Here is an 11,452-nt window from a genome sequence, read left to right as displayed (position 1 = left end):
GTTTGTCCATGGTGACAATTGAGTTGTGAGTTTTTAATATCCTTGGTTTTCTTTATTCTTAGTTTTGCATCACGCATTGCTTTAGTTTACATCTTGCCAGCACTTCCCTATTCTTTTATTCTCTTAAGTATATGTTTTATACTTGTGTTTTCTTATGTGCTTCCCTTCATTTTTGTTTTTATAATTGATATTTTATACTCACAGGGTAACAATTCTTTGAAGTTTTCTACCTTTAAATACATATTAAGACTTGTCTAGAGAGTTGCTTGTTAGATATGTCCTACGGGCCTCTCAAAACAACATCATTTTTTCTCCAAAACCTGTTCCCCTCTGGCATGTTATCTCAGAGAATGAAATTATTCATGCATTTGCCCCTCCAGAAACTAGAGTATTTCTGAATGCCTTCCTTTCCTTCACCCCTTCCCTTCCTGTGCTATACTGACTCTAAATCTACAACTGTTCCTGTGTCTCTATCTCAGTTTCCACAGACAATTCAGATCATCATCTCTCACCTACCTCATTAGATCAGCTCTCTAGTCCTTCCTCATCAAATCCCTTCTTACACTGCCATTAGTGATTGCTCCAAAATACAAATCTGATCATATTACATACCTCAAACTTACTTTATGGCTTTTTCACTATATCCAAGATAAAGACCTGCTCTCTAGAGTGTGTAACTGCTGCCATAATTTCACCTCTGGTTACCTCTTCAATTTCCACCACTCCTCATTCTACAATATATATTCCAACCATTTTGTACTCATAATTTTTTTATTATTATTTCCTAGAGTATGCCAATAAGCTAGGTTAGATCACAGAGGTTGGTTTGCATTCAAAGACTGCAATCTGACAACTCAGATTGAGTTCAAGGCTGCTTTCACTTAGGCTTTCTACTAAATTAGCAAACAAGCAGTATCAAGGACATATACAATATATACATCCAAGTGAATGGATATAGCACAGTAGTGACCTCCTAGTTCCTCATAGAGATAAAACCAAAGTTCCGTTGTTGGTGTGGAATATACACAGTGAGTAGTATGTCACACCATGTATGAAGCTCAGTAGCTTTTGCTCCACTAAGCAGGATGAGGGGTCATGTTAACGTTGAGAGGTCTACCTTCTACCACATAAGGTAAGTTTTGCTATATTTAAAAATGAACAATTTTTCTTTCTGTGTCATTGGCTCCATGGTAGGTCCTGCCATGATCTTCCACAGCCATATTTACTCTTGCCTCCTTGTTTTGGATCTAATGCTGGTTCTGTATGCACAGCAATCCTTAACCACACTTCTCTTAAATAACTCTTTACCTTAAGAATCGGTTCAGAGCTCACCTCTTCAGAACATTTCCTTGGGCGTTTGCCTCATCAGCATCCTGTGCATTATTTTTTATAGTCCTTAGTGTACTGATTTTTAAATGTTGGTCAGTTTACTGTCTACTACTAAATATGAGCTCGATCAGGGGAAGGACAGTGTCTTATTCTTAGTTTATAGCAAGGACATTACAGTGTAATCATCTAATATCTATTGAAGGAAAAAAGAGGCAGGAAAGGAAAGAGATGATCTAATATAAAGTTTGGAGGATAAAAAACCGTTTTTGGGTTTGTGTGTGTGTTGTCAATTTTTAACTGGTACTTTTATAGTTCCAATATTTTGTTGAATTTATGTGAATAATAATGATACATTAAAGTAATTTTAAGGAAATAATCTTTGTAATGGATATATGTTTAACATCAGCCATGTTACTTTACCCATTATTAGACTTTCCTATTTCCAACTTGTGACAAATTTTAGAATATTAACAAGCTCAATCTGATCTAAATTTAAAGCTTCTCCTCTCCCCAGTTTGGACCAGAGAGGAACTGAGGAATAAGGCTTGATTTGTTCTCTATTTTTGCCATATTGCTCAACTTTTCCACCTGCTGTTGTCAGTTTTGATAGAAAAGAAGGATGAGAAATAGGCTGGTTTAGTGGGAGACTTCTTCAGCTTACACCCTCCACACATACATTTGCAGAAAAAGTGCTGTCCAGTTGACCCTTTATCTCCTACTTTGATGGTACACTCTACACAGCTGTTCTCTAGTCTCCTGGGTAAAATTTTTTAAAGACAATACTAGTCTAGCTATGGTACCTTAGCCTACTGGAAACTTAGCAGTTTTACCCCTTCAAATTCTGGGTCAAAGCCCTATCTCTCTTCTCTGTTATTCCAGGCAGTTCTAACCACTAGTCAGCCTCCTTTTTCAGACAGGAGAGCTCAGCACAGATCCCAGTCATGCAATCCCCAAACTTGAGAACCACGAGTAAGTTTAGTAAGACTTAAATGGTCTGCTTCAGATCAGTTGAAAAATCATTAAAGAAGACAATTTAGGAGACAATCTTTAATACTTCATGAAGCAGAAAGTATTCAGAGAGAACTGGGGCAAAATGCAGGAAGCTTTTACAGGATAAAGAATAAAGAACAGGAAAAGAAAAATCTTTTGGCTGAGTCACACAGTCAAACTTGTTTGGAGTGAGAAGGAACAAGGACCTAACTATAGAGTCCAGAATTTGCTGAGTGTTTGGGAATTGGCTGACTGCTTTTCTCATAGGTGGGAACATTTAAAGGAACAAGAAAGCCTAGTTTGCTGATATGGCACCCTGGGCAGGAGGGGCTCCATTTTGGGCCTGCAAATTTGTTTCAGTAACTCCCTGCAGCACCTGGTTCTGCTGGGGAGGTGGGGGTTCTTTTGAGGAGGGAAGGGAAATGCAGAGATTCTGACAATGGCTTTAAATAATTCTCACCAAATCTCCCCACCCCAAGAAGCTCTATTCCCTGCAGGCAGATGATAGTTTTAGGGTACCAGAAGTTGTTTGGGGTCTACCTCTTTGCAAATTCTGGTTTTGTGCCTGGATTCTCTCTTGAATATGAGACCACTGTTTTTACCTTTAGTCATTCATCAAAGACTCCACAACAGGGAAAAAAAATCTAATATTCTGTTAAAACCTTATGGGAAAATTACATCTTTAAATTTCCAAACTACTCTAGAAGAAATAAAAGAGAAGCTTTATTATAATATAATAATAATATTAATATATAATATATATTATTAATATATATAAAATATAATTATATATTATTATAATATAATAATAATATAAAGAGAAGCTTTATCTGCTTTATCTTTACCTTGTTTTTAATTCATATAATTTCCCTTATGTAGATTTTAATCTCTAAACTTCCGAAGATCACATCTGTTTAAAGTACATAAAGAAAAATCTGGCCTTGGTAATATTCAATGATTTATTTCAGGTCTTAGTCATTTGAGAGTCTGAATAGGAATCTCCTTCACTGTGACTCTATATTTCCTTTCCTAAAGCTGTGGGTTTGATTGACAATATAGTTGGAATAGTGTATGTCTCAGATTTCATTTGCTAAAGTTACTATTCTATCTTTTACTTTTCATATTGTAAGTTTTGAGCTTCTCAGGCCTGCTTTTCTCAGTGTGAATGGAATTCCTATGCTTGGCCTTGAAACTCCAGGTTGTTCAAACTGCTGGTGAAGAAAATAAAAGAAATCACATGAAGTTTCTTCTTCTTTAATTGCAACATAGAACAAAACAAAACTATCCTTGTAAAGGTTATTTCTAACAAAGAACCTTTATAAAAGCACCCAGACTTCAGGGATTATTAGTATACCCCGTGACAATGACCTTTATCTCTTTTTAAAATACCTGCAATTCTGATTATCTTACTGAATAATTTGTTGGGAGATATTCTAGATTTGTGGACAGAGTAGCAATTTTGAATCATCACTTTAAAACTCTTACTGGAAACCAAACAGACTAACAAAATAGCAAAACAAAAACAAAAACCAAACAAAAAACCCACATAGAACATCTTTAATAAGTTGATGACATGAAATTCCTCAGAATCCAAGAATCAAGGTGAATGTGACCACATCATCAACAGGAACATGACCTAAGAAAGATGAGAAGCTATGCTTTAAGAGTTACTAAAAGTAAAAGAGGTTACAAAATAAAACCAGAATGTCTAGAAAATAATGGCAATAACAATTAAAATTCATGGGATACAGCTGAAGAAATGTTACAAGGAACATTTACTGCTTACTTACATTACATGATCTTTACTGTTACTCGTATGGGTTAGCTTTTTTCCGTATGATGGCTCTAATAGTGTGCTTAGCTGTCTTCAACTTCATTTGAAATAATTTTGTTAGATTGTATTGTGACAGCTGTCATAGCATACATTTAAAAAGTCTTGTCAAAGTTGGTGAATTTTTGTGTAGTCATTCTAATATTGAAGATAGAAAAAATATGCAACATTTGTAACATATTATGCTTTATTATTTCAAAAAAGGTAAAAATGCAACTGAATCACACACACAAAAAGATTTGTGCAGTGTACAGAGCAGATGCTGTGACTAATTAAAAGTGTCAAAAGTTGTTTGTAGAGTTTCGTGCTGGAGATTTCTTGCTGGACAATGTTCCATGAGTGGTAGACCAGTTGGAAGTTGATAGTGATCAAATAGAGACATTAATCAAGAACAGTCAAAGTTCTACCACACAGGAGAGAGCTGACATACTCAAAATATCCAATCAATAAAGTTACTGGTGAAAATGAAAAATATGTCTTTTATGAAAAATAATATGGACTTTTTGGCCAACCCAATAAATTTCCTATTAAAGGTATCAAATATCTTTGTCAATAAAAAGAAAAATCAAATGATGAAATTTTCAACTCAATAAAATACAAAAAAATAAGAATGTTGATTAAAAGTAAGCAGAAGAAATTGATAAAAATAAAGGGAGATATTTATGAGCTAGGAAAGAGAAAAACAAAAAATTAAAAAGGAGGTGGTTAAAGAGTTCAACAAAAATAAACAAACTATTAGTTAACCAAATTGGAGTAAATACAAGTTCACAAAGTATAAAGTAACACCGGGGAAATAATTTGAAACAGAGAAAAAGAAAAAGAGAGCAAGAGAGACTACTTTGTATAATTCTATGCAAATACACTTAAAAACCCTGAAAAGTTGTCAAATCTGCTCTTGGCTACTCCTTTCCCTCAATAATTCCTTCAGACCTGGTTGATTTCTCCAAGGAATTCTACCAAACTTTTGAAGATCTGATAAACCCTGTGCTGCTTAAGTTGTTCCAGAGTATAGAAAAAGAAAAAGACTTCCCAATTCTTTTTATGAAAAAAATCACATATTAATCACATATTAATACTAAAGCCTAATAAAGATTATTTAAGAGAAAAATTACAGGTCAATCTCACTTGTCTCTCATGAATTTCAAGGCAAAAAAATGTGATTTAACTTATATGTGGAATCTAATTACTACAATTAACAAACACAACAGAAACAAACCTGTAGATACAGAGAACAGACTGACAGCCTTTGGAAGGGATCGGGGGCTGGGTGAAAAAGGTGAAGGGATTACACAAAAAGAACAAAATAAAACAAAAAAGCTCATAGGCACAGGCAACAGTATGGTGATTACCATAGGAAAGTGGGGTCATGAGAAGTAGAAGAGGGTAGAGGGCGAATAAATGGTGATGGAAGGAGAGTTGCCTTGGAGTGGTGACCACACAATACAATAGAGCTGATGCATTATAGAATTGTACACCTGACACGTATGTAATTTTATTAACCAATGTCACCCTGAATAAATTCAATAAAAGTAAAATACATATTAAGTTGAATAAAAAACATTTAAGAAATACAACATAAGCTAATTGGATTCATTTTGGGAATGCCAGAAGAGTTAGTTCAATATTAGAAAATTCATTTATATAATTTATAAATTCATCATCCCAATAATTATAAGAAGAAAAATCATGTGACTATCTCCATAAAAATCTAAAAGGCTTGACAAAATTCAGCACATTCTTGACAAAAGAAAGGGGGGAATGGTGAAGGGAGAAGGAGAAGGAAAGTAAGAACGAAAAAAGAAAAGAAAACCTTAATAAGTGTCTAAGGATATTTCCTTAAAATGATTTAATCATAGAAAGGCACCCAGACATTGTTGCTTCTCAATGTGCTGCAATAGGAAGTAAACAGAACCACCTTGAAATATTCCTTCCACAAATATTGAATCTGAATGTAATCCAGCTCCAGAGCTAACTATCAATTTGTAAGAAATTATGGGAGAGGGAGGATTGAGTTTAGGGTACCACAAATTTAGAGTAGTATAAAAAAGGGATTCATTTTTCCCAACTGCATAAGAATTTTTAAAAGTTTGGGAAAGGGACTATTCTGATTAAAAGAGACTTAGGAGACATTACAATCCCATGCAATGAGTGGACCTACTTTGGATCATAGTGAGAAGAAACCAACTATAAAAACATAATTTTGAGACAATTGGAGAAATCTGAATATGGAGTAGATATTAAATAATAACAAGGGGTTACTGTTAATTTTTTAGATGTTGACAATGAAGTTCAGAAAAAAAAATCCATCTTGACCTATATTAAACTACATAGGACTAAACTAATGTTTTGTCTGTGAGTTGCTACCAAATGCTTCAATAATGATAATAATAATAAAAGGGACAGGTAATGCAAATGTGGCAAAATCTTGATAATTGTTAAATCTGAGTGGTGGTGATCTAGATATTTTGTTGTACTATTTTCTCTACATTTTTTGTACGTCTGAAATTTAGTCAAAATTCAAAAAAATTTTAAACTTACAGCCCTGGTGGTAATACTTAAAGTAACATTTCTGTTTTTGAAAAGTATAAATATATGTCAGTTTTCTTTGTCAAAGCAGAAGATAAACATTGTCAACTCCCTATTCTTGGACATGTATAGAGTGGGGAGAGAAGGGAAGAAAGCAAAAATCTCTGACTGTTGAATTCTTATTTAAACAAAAAGCACGTGAGTCTATGCCATTTATTTTAACACAGAGAACAGTAATATAGAGGAGGTTCATAATTCACAAAAAAGCTGAAAATAAGGAGTAACACTTTTCTGCTAGAACTGCTAAATAACAACTATTTTAACAGAAGGAGCATACTCTTACATTTTCTATTATATTAAATGGACTCTGGTTGGTGATTCCTTTAATATAAAAGTACCTGGAGCTTCCATCCTCTGGAATAGCAATGGAATAGACTTTATATGACTTAATAGCAGTTTATGGTAAAAGTCAGGGTTTTTCAATGGAGATCAATGGGACTGCCAAAAAACCTCATGGGATCTTAGGGAGCCATCGGGAGATATGCTTCTAGAATAAGCAAAATAATGTTTTTATTCTGTCCTGAAGTGATTAGACCATATTGGAGTGTTTAGTCTATTTGGGGAAGTAACTCTTAAACAAGTTCAGAGAAAAAACAATACTAATGGTGAAGAGGCCCAAAGCCAGATCTTGGGAGGAATGGTCAGAAGGATTAGAAATTATTTGCTTGGAGAAAAGATCTTTCAGTGGCAATAGGATAGCACACTGAAGATGTCTGAAATACAAAATGCTGAAGGGATAGGAAAACCCCAGAACTAATTAGTGGAAATTATAGGAAGGCTGATTTTGGATTAGCATGAATGCCGGGAAAGGCAATCCACCATGGGCCTTAAGTAGCTCGGTAAGGCTCTGGCTTTTCTTTGTCCAGGCCATTTATCAGTGTTGTGTTTGCAGCAAGCAACTATGAGGGATACGTTAAAATTCCACTTTGGAAAAAAGTGGACTTTCTTACCGTTTATCATAAAAGCAGTGGATTCCCTAAGCTCATTATTCTTAACCTAAGACACAGGCCTACTGTGTGCACAAGATTCATTTGGACCCCTCTTTGGTGCTTCCATGGGACTTAGGGTAGAAGAGAAACTAACTCAAATATGATGCTCATCCTGCTTGTTAACTGTGAATAGTGAAATATTTTGTCTCTAACTCAGACATCTCATGTCCTCTGTCAATATCCATGAAACAGTGATAGGCCAACTTACTAGTATATAAGTAGGGTTAGATCAATAAATCCCATACTCAACAAAGGAAAAGCACATTAATTAGTGGGTCCCTTCCCTGGAGGTGTTCAAAGGGGCATGGGGTAAACCTCTTGGTGAGGATACTGCATAAACACAGCAAAAAATAACCCAGACTAGTTTTCCTTGGATTTTAAATGTTATTCAAATTGCATGAATTCTATTATTCTTTTTAGGAAACAGAGTAAATAGACTTGGCTACAAAATATTGGAAGATTCTTATGGCACCCTAGGGAGTCAATATTTGAATCTCTAACCTCTGCTTTTTCTGTTTTAAGTATCTCTGATCTGTCTTATTGAAAATTCATGGACATAGGTTTTATTAGCATTAATGAGGCTCTAGTATTTAATGTTGTGTAGGCACACTCATAACATTTTTCACTGATTGCTGAAAGCCTCTGATATTATTTATCAGAATATTTTAAAAATGTATATTAACATCTACTCTGGCATTTTAAATAAGTGGTGTGATTCAGGTTTGGATTACACGGTAACCAGCTTTCACTAAACATAAAGCCAGCACTATCATCTTACTGTCTTCCTTTGTCTTTTCTTTTGCAAATGCTACATGCATCATACACATTTGTCCACTGGATGGCAATATGTACTCAAGAATGTTTACTGTTTCTAGTTCCCTCAATCTAGCTGAATCCAAAACAAATTTTTTTAATCTAGAAAATAGCCATTGTATCAAATCTTAAGAAACAGTATTGTTTGAATTCAAGCTGCTACCTAGAAGTGATTAACAATGTTTTAAAGAAGATTTTAATAATGATAATACTTCCACTTCCTTAACCACAATCTCTCCCATATTCACACATCACACATTTACAAAATAGATTGTCCTTCTTGGTCTCATTCCTTACCATTTTAGAGTTTTTTATACTTCACTCCTTAAATATATACCCTTTTAAAATTCCACTAAACTATTTTCCAATTCCAATGCCCTACCTCTTATTTCAGCGGCTCTTGTCCTTTTTAAACTTTTGTTTCTTAAGTATCATACCCCTTTCACAGTGAAATCAAGAGATAATATCATTAAGCTCCCGTGTAATACCATACGGATCCCTCTGGTTTCATATTACATCCTAGAGAAATGGAGTGGATTTTGGATATTCATATAATCTTGGAAGTCATATAGTTCCTTTTCATTTAAATTAATTATATCCAAAATGCAGATTAAACCAATTAACTAGCTCTATGTAAGATTTATCTTCAATTAAGAGAGGGGGAAAATCCCAAGAAATGAAACTATATATCACACATGATTACTACATGAGAAAAACCATAAAAATATATACATATTTTAAAAATTGGCCCTGACTGAGGAGGCTCAGTGGGTTCGGCATCATCCCACAAACCAAGAGTTTGACGGTTGATTCCCACTCAGGGCAAATGCTTGGGTCCCCGCCTGGGGATAATAATTCTGTATTTTAGAATAGCATTTAGATTTATAGAGAATTGCAATTACCCCATATATCTTATACCCAGTTTTCCCTGTTACTAACATCTTACATTAATTTGGTACATTTGTTGCAATTAATAAACCAATATTGTTACATTACAATGAACAGGGGGTCCACCGTTTATTCAGATTTCCTTGTCCTTTTTCTGTTCCAGGACTCCATCCAGGATACTGCATTACATGTAGTCACCATGTCTCCCTAGGCTCCTTTGGACTGTGACAGTTTCTCAGATTTTCCTTATTTTTTATGACTTTAGCAGCTGTGAGGAGTACTGGTCAGATATTTTGTGGAATGTCCCTCAACTGGGATTTCTCTGATATTTTTTTCAAATGATTAGACTTGAGTTATAGATTGTGGGAGGAAGCTAACAGAAGTCAACATGACTTAGCACTGTCGGTCCTCTTGCTGAAGTCGGATTCGCACTGTGAAGTGACTCTTTCAGTCCCCCGTCCCTGCACACCTGTGGGGCAGGGTGCTATGCTCCACCTCTGGGAGGACAGAGTATCTACATTAATTATCTGCACAAGATATTAATGTTTCTGCACAAGGTATTTATCTACTTTCCTCTGTTTTTTATTTATTTTTATTTAATACTTTATATCAGTATAGATTCACTGGTAATTATTTTACATTTCGGATTATGATCAGAATTAGCCATCTGAGAATTTTCTGTGGGGCTCCTTCATCCTTTTGACATAACTATAATTATGAGTTGTTGTTGTTTTTTTTTTAAAGCACCTCCTCACTTTCTGGCACTAAATGTCCTCCATAATCATTTTCTATAATTCCTGCCTCAGTCCTAGCATTGGCACATGCTTTTTAATTCTTGAGTGTAAACATCAATATTAAAGAGTATTGAATGTCTATTGCATGCAAGACCTTGTGCTAGGAATACATTTTTTGAAAAGTTTCTTTTCATCTTACTCTTGCATTTTACCTGGGAAAGTTAGACAAAAACATAATATCATAATTCCATCTAGTAAGCTTTATATTAGCCTAAAAAATCATAGCAGTATTTGTTCACTCTTAGATTCCCCCTCAAGAGTATGGCCTGGGTTTGAGGGAGGGATTAAGCATGCTGTAAGGGATCCTGGGGCTGGGCCAAACAGGAGAAATGGCATCTGGAAAGCCATTATTAGAAATACGTAGTTGAGAAAGAAAGATGGTGACAATCAGAAGGCAACCTAGTTCAGAACCAGAAGGATTCTTCCAGCTCTGAGTTCAAATTCAACTGCCAAAAGTTTGCACGTCACCTCTGGCAAACCTTCTAATGCTGTTGAAGCAGGATAATGAGAAGTTAGGAATTCCTTGGCAAGTGGAAAAGGAAAACTGAAAACAGACAGCTGAGCACAGTGGTTGAGTAATGTACAGCCAGGTGCAGGTGGTCACTGGGTCCGGGAGAGGCCCTGAGTGCCCGGCAGGGGGCGAGAATGGGAGAACAAGGACCTGGTCCCCAGGGTAACCTCTCCTCCCGTCACCGTTCCTCCGTGGAGATAACATCTTGGCCTCAGTTGTTTCCGCTCCAGGCTCAGAAATGCAGCCAAACCAGGTGGGCGATGCCAGAACCCACTGCAGTGACTGAAGAGCCCCTGCCCCGTCACTGATCAGTCCGAGGAGACCATGCCCCTGAAAGGGCCCACCTGGGACCTGGCGAGGATTCGGCTGAAACCCTCCCCTGAGATTCCTGCCTGCAAGAGAGAGAAAAGCCTCAAGACAAAGGCCCCAGCTCGTGCTCTCCCTCTGTGAGCAGCCGAGCCATTCCCTTTTTCTTCCCCCACTTCTTTCCTCACAGGCTAATATCTCCTAAACTCTAAGACAATGGGCAGCTGGCAGCTCGCCCCAGGCTAATCCCCCAAACCTGTCCCCAAAGCCCCCCTTTTCTCTGACTTCCCAGCAAGCTAAGGCAGCCCAGTGTAGGCTCTCCTATTGCTTATTCTATGAGAAGCCCTTCCTTGCTTCATTGTCGCCAGCTTTAATAAACACACCCTCATAGCCACCTGGACCCGTAAAATCTTTC

The sequence above is a fragment of the Pteronotus mesoamericanus genome, unplaced genomic scaffold (assembly GCF_021234165.1).
Source record: "Pteronotus mesoamericanus isolate MK-2021 breed Mesoamerican mustached bat unplaced genomic scaffold, CSHL_Meso_final contig_94, whole genome shotgun sequence".
NCBI lineage: Eukaryota > Metazoa > Chordata > Mammalia > Chiroptera > Mormoopidae > Pteronotus > Pteronotus mesoamericanus.
The sequence above is the reverse complement of the archived record's forward strand: the minus strand, read 5'-3'. Positions refer to the sequence as shown.